Consider the following 24298-nt stretch of genomic DNA (forward strand, 5'->3'; position numbering starts at 1 on the left):
AATTTGTTTTTTTAAGTGACAAAATGCTGACTGTTGGCTCATTTTTCTGGCACTTAAGAATGCAGAAGTACAACTGCCAAAATTAATCTGGTTACTCACAGGTACAAATGAAATCAAATGCCATTACACGCTAATTATTTAGATAATGCAGCGTGACTCTAAATTAATCACAAGGCTTGTTACTAAGCTGCATGATATGTTGTGAGTTCAAGGTTTGCTCAAGAAATAACACTTTATTTTTTCATTCTGTTGGAAGCCCATCACTTTGTACTTTCCTTCCAGAGGTGGCCTTAGGCAATAAAGCCATATTTCTGAAGCTTGACAATTTTAAGAGTATGACTGGCTGGGAAATCATGGGAGTTGAAGTTCTTAAAGTTGCCAAGCTTAGAAACTCTGCACTGAAAATTAATTTATTCCTGGGGGTGTTTTGGGCTGATACATTTGTTTAAATAAGTTTAGCAGATTGTGCTATTTGTTTGTACAACTATATTTCAGAAGCAACAGCTTAAGAAGAAACTATTTCTGCCTAAAGTATCTCTGCCTGACATAGTATCACTTCATTTGCAGAGGTTTTTTTTTAATGTGACAATATTTAAATTGTTCTGTAGTCTGAAATCTTTGAGACAGAACTATGTTTTGTTCTCCTTTTTTGTGTTTAAGCACTTTGCCTCCTGTAGAATTAGTTTCCTGCTGGAAAGCATGGGAGTTACAGTCTAACATATTTGAGAGCATCAAATTGGTTAAGCCTGTTGTAGAGAGATTGAAGCAATATCATGGATTCACTTTCTCAGAGAGTATTGTAACCTTGTCGTCAGTTATGGATATTCTCTGCCACATAATTCTGTCACAAGAGTAGCTTATCCCTGAACGTCAGTTCTTGAGCCGCTGTCTTTCCGTTTCCATCAAATATTCCCTATTCTTGTGACAAAGTGATGTAACAGGAACAGCAATGGCTCCAAATGAAGCCATTCTTCTGACAAAGATAGAGAGACTGTAATGAGAACAGAAAATGGCACAAAATCAATTCACACTCATGACAACTTTAAGATTGTAATGAGGACAAGAAAAACAGTCTGAAATTTATCAATTCTTATGACAACCTTGTGACAGTAATGAAAGCAGCAAATGATATGAAATTGGTCCACTCTTGGGACTGACACTGAAACAAAACCAAAAAATAGCATTATGCTTATCTGTCCTTCTCACAACCCTGAGAGTGCCACAAGAACAGATGAGGTTAGGGAAATTAATCCATTCCAGTTATAAACAATCAGCATGTAGTTAAAAGTCACATGTTACGTTAAAAAGCAGTGAAGCTGAGGATTTGCTTCTAACCCCTAAGAGCGATTAAACCAATGGAAATGATTTTGGGGTTTTAAATACAGTTACAGCATACATTTAGTATAATGTATGTTTTAAAAAGCAACAGCCTGGCAGGAAATGGAGAAGCAAAGAATATTTTTGCTCATTCCTCAGATGAATGGGTATTTAGATTGACTAAAAATGGAATTGATGTGTTAATGCATACTTCCTATGTGAGTATGTGTGTATACATACACACTTGCCAGGAAAAGCAAAGGTATCCAAGGTTAATACAGTGCTTCAGTGACTTCTCCAATATAAAGTGCAGAAGAGAGGAGAAGTGCAGCTGGAGGGCTGCAGTTTTTCATAGTTTTCAGAATGCATGACTGGGCAGGCTTGCTTCTCTCCCATAACTAAAACTGAAATCCACTAAGTGAGCATAAGTCAATTAAGTTGTCATAATTGTTTGGAGATGGCTTGTACTTAACTAGGTTACAACCTCAACACAGGTCTATCCTATTAAAGCCAGGGAATGGTTCTTTAAGTATTCTAAAGCAACACTTGGAAGGAAACAGAAAAGGAAGGTCACAGGCACTAATAAAAAGCAGGGTCAGAGGTCACTGTCCTTTTCAGTCAGTTATTTCAAGCTATTCACTATCAAAAATCAATAGTGTTGTTCTAGTAGTATGTGACCGGAGAATTGGAACTGCTAAAAGGATATTTTTTGGATGACAGTTCAGCAGAGAACATATCCTTTGAATGTAGATGTTCCTCCTGGTTTTAGCTGAAGTCATCCCCAGATATTGCTAAAAAATACAGTCATCATTCAGGCTAGACCAGTGAGTTATGATCTTAGGACTTGATATAAGACACACACACACACACACACACACACACACACACACACACACACACCTCTTTTGGATAATAATATACGAGTTATGTCTAATACTAATTCACTTTAAGCATCTTGCTAAGTTATGATTAGTTCAATTGTGGTTTGTTGAAAAAGATCTCAATTGTCTGACTTTACAGTCTTCTATCAGCCTGGCCAGCAATTTTCATTGGAGTTCAGGAAAGAGCAGAAGGGGGCAATGTGCCTCGCACTGATGATTTGTCCAATTGTATGATCCTCCGGCTTCAGGGTTAAACCACATACAAACTCTAAAAACAGGGCAGGATGAATCTCTTTTGAACATCCTGGAAAATTATACTTAAGAATAATAAAAGTGCTAAGTTGTTTGGCACTTGGTTCAACCATATGATGCTAACTGCCAAGAAGGAATATCAGCAAGCCTGAGAGATTGTGTGTGAAACACAGACACTCTGAAATCAATATTTCTTTTGTTGGTGATATGTCTTATCATATTTCAAAGTATGATAAGCTGTTCTCATTTCATCTGAGAATCTTCCTATTCAATCTGCTGGATTAAACCCTGGACTTAAATTCTTACTCTGATGGCACAACTGCAACCACATATAAACGTAGAAGGTCTGCATCGGGGGAAAGAAATATTTTATGTTGCTTTTATTTTTTAATTGTGTTTATTTATTGCTTTCTTTGCCATCAAAAAGAGAATGATGGAGCTCAGTACCTTGTAATTTACAAGTATGCAGCTATATTAATAGAAACTTAGATCATCAATTAATGTTTTCAGACTGCATTCCTAGGAATTAGAGTGCTATCAAAGACAGAGTTGGAGGGTTTTTCCAAAAACACAGCATCTATTTTGTTGTCTTCCCCCTTGCTCTGAGTACACAGAAAATCTCTTTTGACTTGAGTTGGGCTGTTGGTGACTTCATAGACCTGAACGTGGAATATTCTTGGCAATAATATGGAAGTCATTTTCTGTTGTCATCTTCTGGAAAGTTTTTGTGGCTTCCTAATCTGTCCTACTGACCTGGGTTTTCCTGCTGCCTAGTAATATTGTGTTTCAAAGTGTAGGAAGAGAATTGTTAGGCCAACTCAACATGACAGGAAGCATCCCAAATAAAGTAAAGACAATATTTGGAAACCACCTAATTTCTTCCAATGCTTGTGGTTCTTTAGCAGACATGCATGGGTTGTTTTGTTTTTAAAAACAAATTTATATGGAAGCTAGTAACCGAAAAATAGAAAAATGATCCTAGATGTAGACTGAGAATTATTAATAGTGTAAATTCTCAAGGTATGTAGAATTGGAAGTTAGAATCTACACCTAACTATAGTTTATGTAGCATCACAATATTTTTGAGCAAGTAATAGAATACATGTGGGCAGGAAAATGGGCAGGCCTTCTTTAGTTTTTAATTTTTATTTTGGACCTGCTGCTTTTTACAGAAATTTTCTAAAGAAATGATAGGTCATATCAGGAAGAAAAAGAAACAGGGACTGGATTTCTTTGAGGTATGGAGAAGAAAAAGAAAAAGGAAAGGAAAAGGAAAAGAAAAAGAAAAAGAAAAGAAAGGAAGGAAGGAAGGAAGGAAGGAAGGAAGAAAGAAAGAAAGAAAGAAAGAAAGAAAGAAAGAAAGAAAGAAAGAAAGAAAGAAAGAAAGAAAGAAAGAAAGAAAGGAGGTTCAATGTTATGGTGATTGTTTTCCCAGTGCCAGCTTTATGCCTTCCCTTAATGTGCTTTTCCAGGAACAGTTTTCAAATGAGAAGTTACGGCTGCTTTTCTGATTGAAACAAACTAGTGTTGATTGCTGATCAGCCATCTGTAAAGGAGGGCATCTCAGGAAGGATATGAGCTAATGAAAAAATGGGCCTGATTTGAAAGTGTGACGTGCTTCATGCCACAGGCCAGTCTGAGTGGCATGAGATTATATCTGTGCAAGTGAGAAGTAGATTGAGAATAAGTAACTTCTGTCTTAAAGATTAAATGGCAAATTTGCTATTAAATGTGAAAGACATAAAATGGAATTAACGCTTTGAGGTTGTTAGCTGTGGTTATATACACTCTGGAAATGGCACTTCCACCCTGTCACTTACACTGTCAAATGGCACCGTCTTCTCATTGTGGCTCAATTAATACTCATTTAGGAGTATCAATTAAAGAAATGAGAAATGAAATCCTGACCCTCCGTAGCTGCCCTCATATTGCCCATTCTGGAAAGTGCATTTCTCGTGGCATTAGTTCTCTCCGTGACCTTTGGAACTGGTAAAATATTATTGATGAAATCATTAGGTTTCTTGGTAACCAATTGATAATTCTCCTCCAGGTTGCCTGGTGCTGATGATATTACCCTGCTGTAACTAGGAGACAAATGCTTGCATGGAAGGATATGGGGTTTGCTAAGCGATATTGCTGTTGTGTCCGGCATTTTTATAAATGCTGGAGGCACAATTCAATTTGTAGTGACTGCAAATTGAAGGTAATAAATAAATCACTTCGAAATGTACCGTATATGTGATATTTAATCCTGTATTTCATCAAGTCAAGCCTGTTTGTTGGGTTGATGCTATGTGAAACTAACCCGAGATGCAAAATCTAAAAGGAATTAATTCACAACCATATAGTCTCAAGAAAACATTATGGTGGGTCTCAGCCAAATATATTCAGGGCTTCAGCTGATCTGCGATAGCAGCTTTGCTCTATTCCAGTGTTTCTCAAACTTGGCAATTCTAAGATGTGTGGATTTCAGTTCCCAGGATTCCCCAGCTGACTGGGGAATTCTGAGAGTTGAAGCTCATACTTCTTAAGATTCCCACGTTTGATAAACATTACTCTATTTAGATCTTGACAAAAAGTTTGACTTTCTGGACTGGAAAAAGGGAGAAAGTTCACTGGTCCTTTTCCTGTTGCCAGCTTGGTGCTCTGGGCTATGCACCAAGGGCTTGGCTTCGGGGCAGACTCTGATCTTGAATTTGAAATCTTTCATGGGTTTCTATGGGTATGGTTTGCAGGGAACAGAAAGGAAAAGGAAACATGTGCCTAGATTTATCTGATTTATTGCCTTGCCTTCCCAAACTGGAATTTCAGCCATATAAAATATGGGAAGATATGTACTCACTGAGCAAATATGCAGTCCAAAACTCCGCTTTGAGTTACCGTTGTGCTGTTAGGGGTTCAAGCCAATCTTTCCCTGTCCCACTTTCTTTTCCTTTCATTTTTTGGCATCTTCAGATGGACTAGCAATAGCATAGCACTTAGACTTATATATAGCTTCACAGTCCTCTCTAAGCGGTTTAAAGAGTCAACATATTTTCCCCAACAATCTGGGTCCTCATTTTACCAACCTCAGAAAGATGGAGGACTGAGTCAACCTTGAGACGCTCAGAATTGAACTGCTGGAGCGAGCGGTGAGTTAGCCTGCAGAACTGCATTCTAACCACTGTGCCACCACAGCTCTTATGTTGACTACCTCAACATCTTAAGTTCTTAGAAGTTTACACAGCTCAGATGCTAATAATATTTCTTCATGGTGTTTGAGCTCCATAAACAATGCAGTGCAAAACTCATTCCTATATTTTTAAAAGTTGTAGGAGTTAATGGTAACAAAGTGTGCATCCCTAATTATACAGTAATAATCTAACCCCAGAAAAAGAGTAACAAGGAATGATATGAAAGTGAAAAAGATACATAGAGGATGACCATATGTTAGCCTGTGTGCAGATTTACAGTAGTAGCCATAACTGTGGAAATCTTTTGGGAAAAGTGTACAGTAGAAATGCCACCTTTGGTTAAGTTTCCACCAATTTTTCTTCTAATTTCACTTGTTCACTTAATAATACTATTTTACATCGCTTTCTGGGCAACCAGTCAACTCTTTGCACCATTACTTTAATTTTATTATGTTTTACTGTGGGTTTTCACGCGCCCAGTGGGTCTCCCATGAGTGTAGAAGAACAGACACGAACACGTGGTTTCCTCGGGATGGGAGCCCCGAACAAAGCCAAAGCATCCCTTTTATTGCATTATCAGAAGGCGGGTTTATATGCACCTTGTGACCACATCACACCAATCACACTGTCATAACACAGCATATTAGCATATTACACGTGCTACAGCTCTGTTTTGCTCATGCCCCTATACAGCTGTTACACCCGGCACCAACAAAGCACCAAACACATTCCTTTGCACCGCACGGCACTTATTGGTGTTCTCCCAACCTTTTTTACTTCTGACTTCCTTATACCTTGGCCTACTGCAGCTGATGATTCAGCCTAGCAGGCCAGATAATCCAATAACTCCAACATCTCCTCCTTTTCTGTTTTATTTAAAAATAAGGAGGGAGCGCTTTATACAAAGTCATCCTCAGTGTCGCTTGGCAAGGTGAAGGCCGGTTTGGTTAGCAGGGGTTGCTCAACTGCAGTGACAGGCATAGTTATTAAATTGACCTGTTGATGGGTGACAGTTCCTGAGGGAAAATTTTTAAACATCATAAACAAAGAGGGCAAACATTGAATACAACAACATATCAAAACTAAAATAACCACAATAGTTATAATAACAGAAACCAATGATCACAGCCAGGTTCCGTCAGGTAGCCAAGACCATAGGGCATCCCAAATGTTTATTGCGCCAGATCCGTCAGATTGTAACGGATTATGACGAACCATGTCTTCCATATGCTCAATGGTACCTGTGATATTGGCTTTATAATCAGAGATATAAACACAACAATGAGAATGGATTAAGGCACATACTCCTCCTTTTGAGGCAAGGATAATGTCTAAAGCATAACGATTTTGCAGAACAATCTCTCGTATTTCTGCCACTTTCTTGTTTAACAATTTGGTAGTCTGAATGGTAGCATTGAACATGTGCCTAGTCCAGTTATTTAATGCATAGATGTCTCTGTAATTCATGGCTACCCCCAGAGATGGAATAAGAGATCGTGCAACTTGCGTTCCTGTATTGCCGGGTCCTCCCAGGCCATTTTCAAGATCTCTTCAATTGCACAAATGGCCTGAAGGTGGCTGATCTGACACAAAAACTGAGGGAGCAAGAAAGCCCAATGTACAATGGCCGGACCACCGTGGAGGTATACGTTGATATGCCCGCCGGCCACAAAGCATCCAGACATTACTTAATATATTTGTAGTCATGCTGGACCTTTGCACAGTTTGGCGAACCATGGCGCTTACAAGACTGCAAAGGAAGAGTGTGGACATTGTGTCCGTGTTGCCGAAGTGACATCCTGTTGATAGCGAGCATCCGGTTATTTGATAGGTACACATATATTCAGAAAAATCATCAAGGGATTCAAAAAGAGGAATTTTCTTAAAGGGATGTGGTCTAGTCATGTTGTTTGAAAGTTGAAATGTGATGTCACAATATGGGTATCTGCCTACTAAAACAGAGTTTTTAGCGGTGTTCTTATATTCCCAACAAAACGCTGCCTTTTCCTGGATTCTGCTTTCTATTGTGTATACCGTATAATTCACCATAGCGTTGGAAAGGGTCCCTCTAGACCAGGGAAATTGTTTCCAACCAGTTGTATTAAAAGGTACCGCATGCATAAAGAGTCCCCCCTCCTCCAAGGTTGGGATATGCATGCACATCCAACACTCAGTCTTGTTCAAAAGACGAGAAATATTCTGCACATCTTTCATAAAAGAGTTGTGGGCCCAGGGTCCATGGTCGTCCGATGTCTGGTTAGGATGGTGGAGATTGAACCAAATAAGGATGAACACAGCGAGCTGGAGTCCAAATGATTTTGCCATGATCATCTACCGCAGCGTAGTCTCTCCCCCAGGTAATAAGCTCTGCAGGACCTTTCCACGTGGGGTCTGGAAGCCGTCGATAGTAAACTGGAGGTCTTGACGTAGGGGGAGGGACTGTTGAAAAATGACGAGAGGCAGCTGTTGATGATGGATCGCCTGTCAGATTTAAAAAGTTCAATGTATAAAGGCACAAGTTAAGGATGTTTTGCACTGCTGGGAGGCCAGGGGCGATTTTCCCCTTTTCATTTAAATATCGATTGAGAGCTGTTTTTAATGTTTGATTTGCTCGCTCAACCAAGGCTTGACCTTGGCTATTATATGGAATGCCAAACTTATGAACAATGGACCATTTTGTACAGAATTCTGCAAAAGCAGAGCTAATATAAGTAGGCCTGTTGTCTGTCTTAAATTCTTTGGGGCGTCCCAATGATGCAAATGACCGAATACAGTGATTGATAACATGTTTAGTGGCCTCACCCCTCCGGGGGGAAGCCATAATGAAGCCAGAATATGTATCAATAGAAACATGAAGATATTTCCACGGGGCAAAGGGAGGATATTGAGTAACATCCATTTGCCAAATTTGACAGCTCTCCAAGCCATGAGGATTTACTCCAAGTGGTATTGAGTGTGCTTGCTTGCTACAGGTTGGACATTGCTGCACGATGGCAGCAGCTTCAGCAGCTGAAAGATTAAATTGTTTGATTAATGCTTTCTTATTCTGATGGAAATAGGAATGACTTTCCCAGGGGTTTAAAAAGGTGAGTGGCATATTAAGAGGTGTTTGTGAGGCGGCAGCATCGGCAACATCATTGCCTTCTTGGAGTGGGCCTGGAAAAGGCTGATGGCTACGAATATGGGCAACAAAAAATGGGTGCTTCCGATCATTTATGAGATGTTGTAAGTCCAAAAATAATGTTAACAGATCCATAGAGACATTCGGTGCCAAATAAGAGTCAAAAATGGTTTTGACAATTTGAGTAACATATAAACTGTCCAGAATCAGATTAAAGGGTTGATCTTTAAAATGAAAAAATGCCATCGTGGCCGCCACTAGCTCAGAGCGCTGAGCCGACGTCTGTGTGGGGGGGTGATTTTTGTACGCCACTTCCCCTCCTCTTTTCAAGCACAGGCTCCATGAGTCTTGCTGCCATCGGCAAACACCGTTATTGCTTCTTTTAAAGGGAAAGGAGCACAAGGAGATTGCCATTTAAATGGGACTGTTTTTAATAAAAAAATGCGAGGATCTGATGGTGGATGACAAGACACTTCTCCTGGCCAATCAGTAAGTACTTGCTGCAAAGATTCCTAGTTGGCCAACAAACTTTCCCAAGCCATTAGCGAACAAGGGACATATAAAAAGGACGGTTCAACACCCCCTAAAGCCTTTGCCCTAAAGCGAGATTTCGTTATAAGCTGAGCAAAGAGCGTATGTTTCTGTGAAATGGTGTTCTTCGGGGTGTGAGATAAGTGGATCCATTCTACAATCATCATTTTTATATTGGACACGATCTGAGCCAAAGCTGCCGTAGGAAGGTCAACGGTGTTAAAAATTAACATAGAAAAAGGCATATCGGGCTGAACACGATCGACCCATACTTTTGACAATGCATGCTGAATGATGTCACAAGTTTTAAGTTGTTGTTGAGTTAACACGATCTTATTTCCTGGATTTTTTCCCTGTGTAAGAGCAGAGAATAATGGAGCCAATTGAGAGGTGGTTAGTCCCATATAGGGACGGGCCCAATTAATTGATCCTAACTATTGTTGAAGTTGGACTAAGGTCGGGCATGGCGGAAGACACAACTTAGACAGCTGAGGCTCGGCGTGTGAGGCCAAAAGCTTGTGGCCCAAGTACAGAAAGGGGTGTTTGAGCTGAATTTTTTCAGGTGAAATAAAAAACCCATTTGTTTGAAAAATGGAGGTTAGAACAGGCAAGGTTGCTGAGACCGTACCTGAGGGCCCTGGAGCTGCCACTAAGATATCATCCATATAATGGTAAATTTTAAAATGAGGAAACTTGTCCCGATATGGTCTTAAAACCTGATTGACAACATATTGACACATTGTAGGACTGTTTAGCATCCCTTGAGGCAAGACAGTCCATTGATATCTGGACGTGGGCTTGGAGTTATTCATTTCAGGCACAGTAAAGGCAAATAAGTGTTTGTCCTCTGGGTGTAGTGGAATAGAGAAAAATGCATCTTTTAGATCTATAACCATAAGGTCATAGTCTTTTGGTATCAAATTAGGATTAGGTAAACCACATTGGAGCGCCCCCATGGGGCGAATGATCCTATTGACAACTCTCAAATCGTGCAAGAATCTCCATTTTCCAGATTTTTTTCTTTATGACAAACACCGGAGTATTATAAGGACTCAATGAGGGTTCAATGCGTTTTAACTCTAATTGTTGATCTACCAATTGCACCAGAGCGGTTAATTTTTCTTTGGTTAATGGCCACTGATCCACCCAAACTGGGGTGTCAGTCAAGAGGTTTAACTTTATTAACTGAGATATCTTAATCCAAAATTAATTTTGCATTGAAATGACTCATGAAGTCCCAAGCCCACAGATTAATATGAAGCGGAAGAATGACAGATTTAATGTGAGCAGTGACTGATGTTTCTTCCGAAGTCATGGGAAGCCAGTGTTTGCTCACACGTGCGTGCTGGACTCCTCCCACTCCCCGAACTGATGGTGCGCTGTCGGTCTGCCACTCAGAGGGCCACTCCTCCTCTCTTATGACCGATACGTCAGCTCCGGTATCTAGAATACCAAAAAAGGAGCGTCCGTTGACTTGAAAGGTCATAGAGGGGCGGAACTTTTGAATTTCTTGCTCAATTGCCAAAACTTGCGGTTGTTGGGGCACAGGGACGGCAGTTGCCACTACTGTTCCCTCGAGCACAGTCATGGGAGTGTTAGGGGTAAATGCCAAAGTGACTGATGTAAAGTCAGCTGGGTCTTTCAAAAATGGCATAGCCATTACTCCCTGCATAATAAAGTCATGGTGAGGAAACACTAACAGAGGGGTGTCACAATCAGGGGGAAAAGGGACAGACGGCCGGATTGGCAAAAAATACGACAGCCCGGATAAGCCTGTGGTTATTGTCTCGGAGGCCACCAGGACAAAATGATAAGATTCAGCCTTTGAGGCGGGGCTAGCTGAATGCCCCAGCTCTAGTTTCCCGGTTTCTGGGAATCAGCGGGCATAGGGTTGGAGCGACACTGGTTTGCCCAGTGAAACCCCTTTTTACAGGGTGGGCAAATGGTTTTTGGTCTGGCTCCTACTCCCCTGCTTTTATTAGCGCCCCCCCCCCGGGGCCGGCACTGATTTTTAAAATGACCAGGCTTCCCGCAATTAAAACAGTTACCAACTTTACCCGCAGGTTGCCCATTATTACTTCCTGCTCTTTGTAAGGCCATAGCTAAAGTTTCCATGTTAAATGCATTGGTCCCCACAATTCTACAGGCTTGAATATAGTCTGCCAATCCTGCATCAGGTTTGCTCATTAAGGGCTGCAGGACCCGTCTACAGTCCTCATTAGCATTTTCAAAGGCAAGTTTTTTCAACAATTCCTCTTGGGCTATTCTATTTGTGATTTCCCTAGATATGGCCTTTTGTAACTGATCCACAAATTCCCCATAGGGCTGATTAGACCCTTGAAAAATCTTTACAAAAGAGCCTTTTGTTCCCCTCTGCGGATCATCGACCCGAGTCAGGGCAGCTTTTGTGCCAAGGGCTGCATGAGAATAAAACAAAGGATTCATGGCTTCTTGAGCGCCCAGGTAACTAAAATTTCCATTCCCTGTTAGCTGGTCTACTGTTGGCTGATTACAGCCATGCCAAGCTAAAACGATCTTTTGACATTCTTTTTTCCATTCCGATTCCCAAACCACATATTGTGAAGACGTTAAAATCATATGGAATAGCCCTTTCCAATCTTCAGGCAACAAATAAAAGGTAGAGGCCATGTGACCTATCAGACCCAAGGTATAATGGCTAGAAATCCCATAGTTTGATGCTGCTTGTTTTATTTCTCTAATAGTTTTCATGGGGATTGTTTCATATCTGCGATTGCCTGTGGTTGGATCAATAAAAACAGGCGCGCAAAATTGATATTCTTCAGGTTGCAGTTCCCCTTTTTCATGAGCTTCGGCCAGTGCCCTGGAGATGGCGCTGGCAGGGGATGGCAGCACGTTAATGCTCCTTTGTTCTTTTTCTCCCTCCTTCATTGGCGCGGACGGCTCAAAAGGCACATCGGCTTGATAAACTGCCAAGGAGGATTTTTCTTTTGCGCTCTGTCCCTTTTTTAAATCATTGGGCTTTTCAGAGTCATAGGCAGGCGGGGGGTCTACAGGCTTTTCAGAGTTATAGGCAGGTGGGGGGTCTACCCTCCCCTTCTCTGTTTTCATGGCATCTTCATGGACTTGGAGACATTCAATTACAATTCGCCATGTAGACAAAATTTTTGGAGGGGCTCGAGGAGATTCATGAAAATACTTTCCAATTTAACCCACACCGACACTTTTAGGGATCCTCCTTCGGGATATACAAGGCAATTTTGATATATATATTTTAAGAGGAGGATCAAATCCCCTTTAGTGGGAAGGGGCAAATTTTTCCCATTGTTTTTCAAAAAAATTATAGATGACTTGGTCAATTCCCTAAGTTCTGAGAGGTGCACAACCTGAGGTTTAGAGAATCCTGCCCCCATACTCACGGTAATATTTTGGGAGGGTGCTTCGTCTAGTCCTGACGACCGGCCCTGAGTTGCAGTAGGCTCTTCCGCCGAGTGAGTAAGAGGGTACCAAGAGATGCACTTAGAAACATGAATCACGTCGGGGTCACCAGTTGTGGGTTTTCACGCGCCCAGCGGGTCTCCCATGAGTGTAGAAGAACAGACACGAACACGTGGTTTCCTCGGGATGGGAGCCCCGAACAAAGCCAAAGCATCCCTTTTTTTGCATTATCAGAAGGCGGGTTTATATGCACCTCGTGACCACATCACACCAATCACACAGCATATTAGCATATTACATGTGCTACAGCTCTGTTTTGCTCATGCCCCTATACAGCTGTTACACCCGGCACCAACAAAGCACCAAACACATTCCTTTGCACCGCACGGCACTTATTGGTGTTCTCCCAACCTTTTTTACTTCCGACTTCCTTATACCTTGGCCTACTGCAGCTGATGATTCAGCCTAGCAGGCCAGATAATCCAATAACTCCAACATTTTACAAGCTCACTAAATGAAACAACACAAAAAAACCCAACCAACTTGATAGCGATCACATAACACACTGACAAATCTCCTCCTCTCAGCTTCAATACATGACATCAATAACTGAATTCTACTGTGATCTGATTGGCTCATTGCCAAAACAAAATGACACCTGATTGGCTCTCTAAACACTCATGCTCATTGGCTACAATCAGATGAAGGAAAGCTACCTGATATCAACCTACAGTAAGCAAGTTGTGCTTCCTTTTTCTGGTTATTTGGCTATAACCTTTCATAGAATACAGTACAGATAATTGAACAAACTATGTTGCATTACATTCTTGATTAAATTATCTTTCCATTGATATATAATTTTATGGTACTACTCCCCCCCAAAAGTGGTGTTATTAGTCATCAAACCTCAAAAATACACTTTTCCCAAAAGGTTTCCACAATTTTGGCCACTACTGTAAGCACCATCAGCTTAATGAGTCAGGCATTGTGGTGTCAGGATATAATTTGAGCTTTTAATATTATTTTAAATCTATATATTTTTTACAAGTTCTGGATTTTGTTCCATGGTTTTAAATGCTACCCTTTTTGGCTTGCCAGGTGGTGTTGTGGGTTTTATTTGTTTAAATGACTGACATTCAGGGCTGTAAAAAGGAATTACAACCACTGTACCTTTTCATGCGCAACCTGAATTTTGGCTGAGCAGGCAACTGACTGATCCCAAAGAGGAGACGATTCCTTCTGGTATCTCTTTATTAGAGAGGATATGCAAGCAAGCCTGAATTCACCCTGGCTATGTGAGTGTTGAGTCTTGCTAAGTGTGCAGTCTTGGAATTGTCTGTGGTTTTGTAGCCCATTTGCCAGACCACCCAGGCAGCAAGGCCCTTTCTCAGCTCTTGAGGAGAAGAAACCATTGGCTGTAGGGCTGTACATAATCTCATGTGCACATTATAGCTGTAAAATGCGTAGGCAAAGTTTGGCGGAGGTTGTCAGTATTAGCAGGAAAAGCAACTGTTAAAAGGGGAGACAGAAATAGTTTGTAATTGTAGGAACAAAGTTGGTAAGGCTTATTTATGGTTGGTTCCTCATGGAAACATGACTGCTTTGTTGCTAATGGCCACCTTTGAGTGGGAATATGAAAATAATTGGCTAAGTATTGCAGTTGCTATCCCTTTCATTTCTCACAGTAACTTTTGCAAGAAGAGAAGCATAAAAAAATATCAAGGTGAAACTTAAAAATGTATATGGATGTTCTTTGATCAGACAGAGAGACAGCTAATGAACCAAAAGAAACACAGTATTTCCTTTGCTGGCATTCAATCAGGCTTATAATGACACCTTAGAATAAGAGAGTCACAGTGAAATCTCTTGCTTAACTCTCCTCATTACTTATCATTTAGAAAATGAAAGATTTTCTTTTTCTTGCCAATCCTATGTCTATATGCAGAACTCAGTGTTATGTTACATGACTTTCCTTGGACCGTAATTTATTTGGGGGGGGGTACTGCTATTGTGGGCAATTGTGATGTAATGCTCATCGTCTCAATGAAGATTGGGTAAGCAATATAGGAGTGAACATCTAAATCAATGCTCAGATTTAAAGGGAAAATGGCATAGCGTATTGATTGTTTGGCAAATGGCAATATTATTTGTATTATTACATTTACTTCCCAATGGACAGACATCCTCAGATATTCTTTTCTTTACAAATACAACATCTCAAATGAGAACCGATAAAACAACAAAATTGGTATAGGTAATAATAGCCCCCCCCAATATGTATAATGGACAGCATTTAGCCTGATAGCTATAAAAGTGCAGTATAGAATTCGGCAACTGAGCTCAATGAGAACATGGATAGGAGATACACTGAAGGTACAAATGATCAGGCTCAAATTATCCTACTATAGAGATATTATGTGAAGACCTAAAACTCTGGAGAAGGCTTCATGTTGGAAAGATGGAAAGAAAGAGAAGAGGATGACTAGTAGCAAACTGGATGGACTCAGCTACAGCAATTTGAAAACCTGAAAGAACAAGTTAAAGACAGATTATTACAGACAAAACCTATCTATGTGGTCACTAAGAGTCAACACTGATCTTTATGGTACAAGCAATGTCAAAAGATGCATTTTTAGACAGTCTAGTTTTTAGATTTTAAAAGTCAACACCTGCATTTTATACAAGATGGTTATGTGCATTGTTCGATAATAACAGAAAAATAAAGCCTCTTCCCAGTCAAACTCAACTTTATGGACATCTTCATATAGTTTCTGTGCAATAGGATAGAGGTTGTTTGACACTTCTACAATCATAGAATTCTTTAACATTCCGGCCCAATCTGACTCAGCTTCAAAGTCAAGATAAGGACTGTTAACTACTTAAGTGGTGGTGGTGGTGATGAAGATGGTGATGATAATGAAAATTTCTCCTAAAAGCATTACTCATACTGAATGAATATTAAATGAATTAGTGAACCAGTGAAACTCTTGTCCCAAAGGTGCTTTATAGGAGGCAGTTGGACTTTCTTGTTTTTCTTTGAAGATATTTTGCTTCTCACCCAAGAAGCTTCTTCAGGTCTGACTGGATGGTGGGGAGTGGAAGGATTTATATTCCTTGCAGACAGCTGGTCATTTGCATTCTTTTAGAGTCCCAGCTGTGTGCAAGGAATATAAATCTTCCCATTCCCCCACCATCCAGTCAGAGCTGAAGAAGCTTCTTGAATGAGAAGCAAAACATTTTCAAAGAAAAACAAGAAAGTCCACTTGCCTCCTGAAAAAGCATCTTTGGGACAAGCATGACCTGGATGACTGAGAACCTCCATAGACAAGTGAAAGTCTTATGAAAAATGAGTAGGTTTTATTTGCGTATAGTTAGGAATTTACATTCAGGGTCAGGATAAAATCACAGTTTCTGTTTGTTTAATTTATCTATAACATGGCTGTCAAACTCGATCATGTATCATGATGTATCATGACGTTTTCTGCCTTTGCAGAGCTGGGGTGGGTGCAGCCTCCACATGACACATCCGGCCCATGGGCCGCCAGTTTGACATCCCGATCTATAACATCAAAAAAGGCTGAATTATCTTATGGGAAACAATAGCCAGGTGTTAAAGGTTTATATCTCAGCATAGTCTCCCTTTTTGAGTAAAATCTGATCTGATCTAAATGTTCTAAGTGAATACCTTCCAGAAAAACAGGTGCATAAAATTCACATATTATCAAGCTTGTTTACATAATTTTCAAACTACTCTAATGTCAACCGGTGGCTCTTCCAAACTGCCCTGCTAGCATTGTTAAAGACCATACTGTCTGTTAAAATCTTAAAACTGAAGTCCAGCTATTCCCAAAAACACCTGATGGATGAAGGTTCTCTTAGCACTCTCTGTGAAAGAGGTCTTTGTGTAATGGGCTGGGAGAATAACCTTAAGAGACAGGGGGAAGTCCCACAGACAGGGCAACAGTTGGGCAAGAGATATCCCAGTCCACAGAAGGAATGGGGATGGCAAAAATCTTCTCAGAAGTCATCCTCTCTCTGGAAAGTAAAAGCAAGAGAGGGGAGAAGCGCTTTCAAACTTGAAAGATTCTGCGACTGTAACTTCACAATAAAGCTAATGTTAGTCATCATAGTGTTGGATTCTTGTTTGTATACCACAAATGGCTGACACTTTCTGAGATGTTTTTTATCGATAAGAGCATATATGACCACAGTCACACAAGTCATGTATAATATGATTGGCAACTTTGAACAAGGGATTCAATTCCATTGTTTCTCAGCCCTTGCTTTGCCTCATGATTTCCAGAGGGCTGGGTTGGATGTTGATATTTCGCTTTGCATTTTGTTTTGCATCATGCTAACTTATTAATTATTATTTTTAATTTTGAGAAATCGTATTTAAAAATATAGTATATAAGATATATCATTTTCAATTATAAAAATTAATCAGATTGAACATTAGATCTGGGGAAGAGTCTACAGGCATACTGGTATATGCCTGCAAGTACCTTCCAGTCAACTTAGTTCTGGAAAGCACCAATTGTAATATTAATACAAACAGCAGATAGTTTTAAAGTTATAAAGGATTCCACAGTGGTTCTGATAAATAGGAAATTAAAATAATTCTGTCTTATTTCTAATCTCATTAGTTATTTAAAAGCTAAATATACCTTGTATAAACAAATGATATTAAAGGAAAATACCATTAAGGAATTTTATCCTATAATAATTTAGAAGAAAAATAAATTAAATAAATTTAGATAGATAATTTATAAGGAAAATAAGGGATATTTATCAAATTATTAGTTAAAAATAACTAGTCATTGCTGTGCGTGTTGATAGAACTAAATTCAAGCTGCAACACTAGCTGAATAATTAAAATATAAAAATGGCTCAGATGTAATCCTTGTTCACGTTGTATTTCTGTAACTCATTGTAGAAATGTCATATTTACTCATGACTCATTAAGAAGAAATGGGGAAATGACATTATTAGAAATATAGGTTCAACTGAATCACTGAGCAGAATTTACAGCAATGTTAACAATTCTTAGTATTAAAATGCTTTATATTTCTGGGAAGATTATATATTCACTATTTCACAGTATTTTCATGGGAAAAAGAAAAAAAATGACACCATTTTCCTATAAATACCTCCAAATGATGAGGAACAAATGACTGACTATGATAAACTAGAATGCAGTCCAAATACAATTGATGATGATCAAGCTCTACAGAAAAATAAGATCACTGTTTGGCATATTGTATCACTGTTAAAGGTTGCCATTAAACATTCTTACAGAATTTATATTCATCTCTAGAAAGGCTGTATAAATGGCTTATTGTTTTTGCAAGAAACAGATAATACAGACAGTTCAGCACCAAAGTTAGTATAAGATTTACTATATAATCTTTGCTTCTGTGCACCGACAGAATATAACCTAAACATAACTGTGCAGGTCATGCATTTGATGAAGCAAAATATAGACGGATTTAGTCCTAAAACAAGAAATTACTACCTCTTATGCAACAATACCTTAGTAGCTTCGATGCCTTTTCCCTAATTGAAATACCAATATTTTGTGGGAGAAAAAAGGATATACAGGTAGCTGTTGGTTAATGTCCTCTTATTCAGCGATGGTTCGAAGTTATGATGATGCTGAACAAGTGGCACTTATGATCAGTTGTTGAAGTTCTCTCTGTCCCAGCACCCACATGGTCAAGGATTGTGATCCAGATACAAGGCAACCAGCTTGCATTTATGACGATTGCAATGTGTCCCAGTCACTTTTGTGATATCCCCTGCCAGTTTCCTATAAGCAAAGTCAATGGGGAAATTGGCAGGGAAGGTCACAAGTCAATCCTGCAAGTTGTTCTTCCTCCTGCCTTTTCTTCTCTGGAGAAGCCTGGTTACCGGATCTCATACTCCATAGCGAGTGCCCCCCCCCATAGTGTCCCCTTACCTGTACTGTCTGGCCATGCTCCTGCTGCAGCCTCTTGCACACCTTCCCACAATCAGCAACAGTCACCTCTGCCCAGGTGTGCTCATACCATACCATAGCAACTTCTTGCTCACCCTCCCACATTCAGCAGCAACTATCCCCCACTCAGCCTTGCTTGCATCACACTGTGGCACTTGCCTGGGGTCTGCTTGTTGGAAGATGGCAGGAACTTGCAAAGAGGTCCTTGCTTAATGAACAACAATCCTTGCTTAACAACAGCAATGAGGACTGCTGCAATTGTCATTGCTAAGCAATGCAGTTATGTGATGTCATGGTTTATGAGTGCATTGTTGAGTGGTGGAAATTCCATTCCCAATTACCTTTGTTAAGTGAGGACTATCTTAAGAACATACCAATGCTTTTCTTGCATCTGCACCAGTGATAATTATGCATTGTTTTTCTTGGTTCTATGGTCAAAACACTTGCAAACATATTCGATTCCCTTTCCCCATTTTCTTTGTCTTTGAATATTATTTTATTTTACAAAGCTTCTATTTATAAAACTATGCTAAAGTATATAAATAGGCATCTCTATGTTGTAGGAACTCTCCTTCCCCTTTTCAGACCCTTAAAGATATAACTTCTGAAGGGTCCCCTTGTCCAAGGGTGTGTTTATCTTCCTTCTAGTTCATGGGTATCAAACTCGCTGTGCTGTGTCGCGAGGTATTGTGACTTTTTTTCACATTGCTGGAGCTGAGGTGGGCGTGGCATCTCTATGATGCAACCGGCCAGCGGGCTGGCAGTTTGACACCCCTGTTCTAGCTGAACCTTCCTTCATTTCCAAAATGATCTGTTAGAATCTTCTTGGAAAACTCAGATGCCAGAAATAAAATCAGCAGCAATACTCAACTCATGTGACTGAAATTACAGCTAAAAAGTAGAATTGCTTTCAACAGCATGGGGTTTTTTTTGTTTGTTTCTTTCTTTTTTTTACTTTCTGAAAATTCTTTGCCTCTGAATTTTCTATCAAGGGTGAATTTTAAATGTGGCTCTCTCAAATGCCTTTTCTGTTTTAGAAATAGACGTTTGTAATGCCTGCTACAGAAAGTGCAGCAGAAGTATTTATAGCAGCAACCCCAAGTACCTGTTTTCCTATTCCTGCTTGAGGAAGGAATCAATGCAATATGGATTTAACTTTATGTTTGAAATACAATGTGGCTCATTCAAGAAGTATAATTAGCTTCTATAATGAATTTTAGGGAATCAGAAGCTCACAGATTGTGTCAAAATCTCTGATATGACAGGTCAGTTATGAAGTTAGTCACCACGATGTAAAAAAGATGTTGAGACTGTAGAAAGAGTACAGAGAAGAGCAACAAAGCTGATTAGAGGACTGGAGGCTAAAACATATAAAGAATCGTTGCTGGAATGAAAAGAAGGACTATAGTAGGTGTGGCAGGATAGCAGTGTCCCAATATCTAAGGGGTTGCCACAAAGAAGAGGGGGTCAAGCTATTTTCCATAGCACCTGAAGGCAGGACAAGAAGCAATGGATGGAAGCTAATCAAGGAGATTACCAGTTCAGAACTAAGAAGAAATTTCCTGACAGTTAAAATAATCAGTGGAACAATTTGCCTCCAGAAGTTGTTCATGCTTCAATCCTGGAATTTTTAAAGAAGAGATTGGACAAATATTTATTTGAAATGGTATAGGATTTCCTATCTGAGCAGGGGGTTGGACTAGAAGATCTCCAAGGTTCCTTCCAACTCTATTAGGGGATTAGACCAGAGGGGAAGAACTAATGGAACTCATCTGAATCAGAAAGACCCCTTAGGAAAAAAATCCCATTTAAACAGGAAGTGAGAGATACTTCATGGTCCACAAATATACATCAGCCTACTACCCTGGTAATTCTCTTCAAATGGTGGAGTTGTAGTAAAAAAAATGGATTTCTTGCACAATTTCTAACATTTGCTGATCACATCCATCAATCCAAATTGCAGTACTGTAGAGAGAAGCTGTTGGAGCCATATTGTGGGAATACAGATGATGGCTACTACTTGGCATATACTGCTACCACCACTGAGTAGAACAAACAAAGTCAAAGCTGGAAAGAAGGTTTCAAATCCAGGTGGTAAGAATGACTTTTTTTCTTCTGACAGCTGGTTTCCATTTAAAAGTTATTTTCTAAACCCTGTTTCACTCTTGAAAACCAAGGGTTTTTTTTGTTTTTGTTTTACTTTTGAAAAATATCTGGAAATTACAATGGGTGCAAAATATGGCTGCAAGGCTGTTAATCACTGTAAGTCACTCTAGTGCTTAACTCTCTGTAAAAGAAAGTAGATCTGGCCTTGGAAGGAAAACGGTATCACAAATCATTAAGAGAGGATAAATATCATCTCATTGCTGGGAAAGTGGAAAATGTGAGGGAAAAAAAACTCAAAAAGAAGCCCACTTTTATTTTGGTTGGTATAAAATAGAGGAAGAGAGAAATTCTGACAGATTTCCAAGATTCTCTTATCCTGTTCCACAACAATAGAATGCATTCTTGGAACCCTTGCAGTTGCGTTTCTCGACTTGCCTACTTCGAAGGGCTGACACTATCTGAGAAATTCCTACCTAATTATTTAGTTAAGCAGATCATTGGTGCTCATTCTGCCAAAAGCTTGTGTAGTATGTGGGGAAGACCTTCTGTTGCTCCAGCTCTATGGAAATGTGTCTTTAAGGAAGGTATATTTGATTTTGCTGTCTCCCACTTTCATTAAAATGACAAAAAAATATCCTCCCTTTAAAAATCCCAAACATTGTACTTCGATAAATATCTTTTATAGAACTTTGAAAGGAAAATATTTGCCTGCCATTCAGAGGCACTGCAGAAAAACAAAGTTTAGACTCAACTATTGATTTTTGTTCTGATTTGTGAATACGACCCTTGCTTTTATAGCTGGTGTAGATTAGTACCTAGCAGGTAAAAAGATCTCCAGACCCTTTAAGTTATGGATGGTATCTTCTCTTGTTTTAAAGGCAGTTTTGAAATAACTTCATATTGAATAATTTTGGGATATTTATTGACTTGCTCAGAACTCAGTCAAATGATAATAAACAGTCCTGTTTTCTGGGATGACTTGCAACTTTGATTTCTGATAATTTATGCGGCTGCTTTGATAACACAAAGGATGACTTCCTTTTACAGAAGACACAGCTACAGTCGCTTCGCTTGCTGGCAAATCTGTGATATTTACTGGAAGACCAGTTTTTTCATCTATTCCAAAATGTCATTTAAACTGAACTCTATTCCAGAATCTAGTACAACTATAAATATCTGAACTAGAAAACATATTCATTTCATAAAACTATTCTCCTAACCTCAATTCTTTCCATGCATGTAAAGTCGGGTATTATAATTATAGCTATACCTATACATGTAAGACAGTGTGAGAAAGCAAAGGGTGAACTGAAGAGTCAATTCAGTCCAGATTTAAGAGAAATGAGAGAAAAGCATTTCAAAGAGTTTGTCTTAAATGACTATAACTATAGCTTAGAGTTTACTTTTATAGTTTTAAAGCTTTACCAACAGGAATAGAATTCAAGATACCTTACTAAAATCTGTGTCATTCTTGCTTCCTTGCTTTTGCCAGCTATGAAGTCTCATCATATCTAAGCATTCCATGTTTGATTCCTGTGCTTCTTTATCCTGAATGAAAAAAGAAATTGCACAAATGTAGCTTCATTTAATGTTCTACATACCATCATGTTTAGGAGGGAGTCTTATTCATTCAAAACCCGGTGAATATACTTCAGGGCTTCAAGGTGCAACAAAAGAGGATTTCTACTATCAAGTATTTGGATTGATATTGATCATTATTAGTTGTTCTAGATCAAGGGGTCTCCAAACATTTCAGTCTGCAGATCCCATTGGACATCTTGCAAATTTACGAGGGCTGAGGGGAAAATCAACAATAAATGAGCGAATAAAATTTAATTGAACAAATGTATTTTATTTTGCTCAGTGTGATACGATCCACAGTAACAGTAAAAAATGTGAATCGGGAATAACTCCATTCATATTTGGTCTCATAGCGCCATTTCAGATTGTGGTCCTTCAAAACGGCAACTGTTTCCTTGCATATGAAGCACAAGACTTTGTTTCCTGCTTTACAAAAAAGGACTTTGCGCCCCATTCTTCATTAAACTGGCGACACTCATTGTCCACTTTTCTTCTCTTTCTTCTTGCCATAACTGAACGTCTGCAATAATTGACGAGCAGGGGGTGCCTTCAGTTCTTATATCTGGGTCATAAAATGTAAAAACATTGAGAAGCTATGCTGGATCAGGTCAGTGCAGTCCAAATCACTTCTCCCCCCCTGCAGGCAAAGAAAGTGAGCCTTCAGCTGGCTTCTTCTTTCTCTTCTGAGTGGCTCTGAGCCAGTTTGAATGGAGTTTTCCTTGTGTGTGGGAAGGAAATGATTCAAGAAAACTTCTTGGATCACTCCCTCCCACAAAGGAAGTAACTTCCCAGCCAGCTCAAAGCAAGCACAAATTTTAAAGGAGAAGAGGCTTCCCCTTCCTCATCCAGTAACCCACCAACTAGCCCACAACCCATCTCACTGGAGAAATCAAGGGAATCGAAACTTCCCCCCCAAACAATGGTGAATACAAACCTACTTTCTCTCCCTGTGCTATTTGGAAGGGATTGGAGAACACCACATGGGGCTAGAATGAACCTTCCGGAGGACTGGATGTGGCCCACAGGCTGTAGTTTGGAGACCTTTGTTCTAGATCAGGGGTCCCCAACCCCCAGTCTGTGGACCGGCACCAGTCCGTGGCATGCCAGAAACTGCAAATAAGCAAAGCCCCATCCGTGGGATGCAGGCAGCACATAAAACTGCACCCCCTCCAATCCACGGAAAAAAACTCTCCACAAAACCAGTCCCTGATGCCCAAAAAATTGGGGACCACTGTTCTAGATCATGATAATAGCTAATAATACAGTTTTTCCTCCTGTAATTGGTGATGTTGTTCACTGTTTGGGAGTTATGCAATTATCAGGTAAGTCTGAAAGTCTCAAACATTTTTGTAGCTTTTTAAAAATAAAACACTGAAAGATTTTTCTTCAGGGTATTTGAAACAACTTTTGTAAGTAGTAATAAGAAAGATACTGTGGGAATTAGCTTGCTTTATTTTTGGTATCTGTATATTCTTTGTACTCTTTTATTTCCGCTGTTTTCTGTGTTAGACAGACTAATCTGATGATTTCTGATCCCTTTCACTTTCTTGTGCATTCATAAGTCTATTCTGCCTGCATTAATCTTTAATTTAAGAAATACAGCTGGAAAGTCACGTTAAAATCTATCTTGAAAAATTATGGGAAAGGCAAAACATGCATTTGGTCTGGAAAAGAATATGCTCTCCAGTGTTAAACCAAGAAATACACTGCATTTTTAAAAATGCAAAAATCAGAGTAAAATTGGATTCCACTCCATATCTTAGTTTGGGAGCTATAGATCAGGTTACTCCTTATCAGAATTTGAACAACAAATTCCTCAAGTATCCTAATTATGCAGAAAAAGCTATGGAGACAACGCTATGACAGGGCCAATGTTGGTGTAACCTAGCCATGATCTTGTGGTCAACCCAAAATGAAGGCAAAAGTAGCAATAGTCATAAAA

The sequence above is a fragment of the Crotalus tigris genome, unplaced genomic scaffold, assembly GCF_016545835.1.
Source record: "Crotalus tigris isolate CLP2741 ecotype Arizona unplaced genomic scaffold, ASM1654583v1 scf7180000017630.2799268, whole genome shotgun sequence".
Classification (NCBI taxonomy): Eukaryota; Metazoa; Chordata; class Lepidosauria; order Squamata; family Viperidae; genus Crotalus; species Crotalus tigris.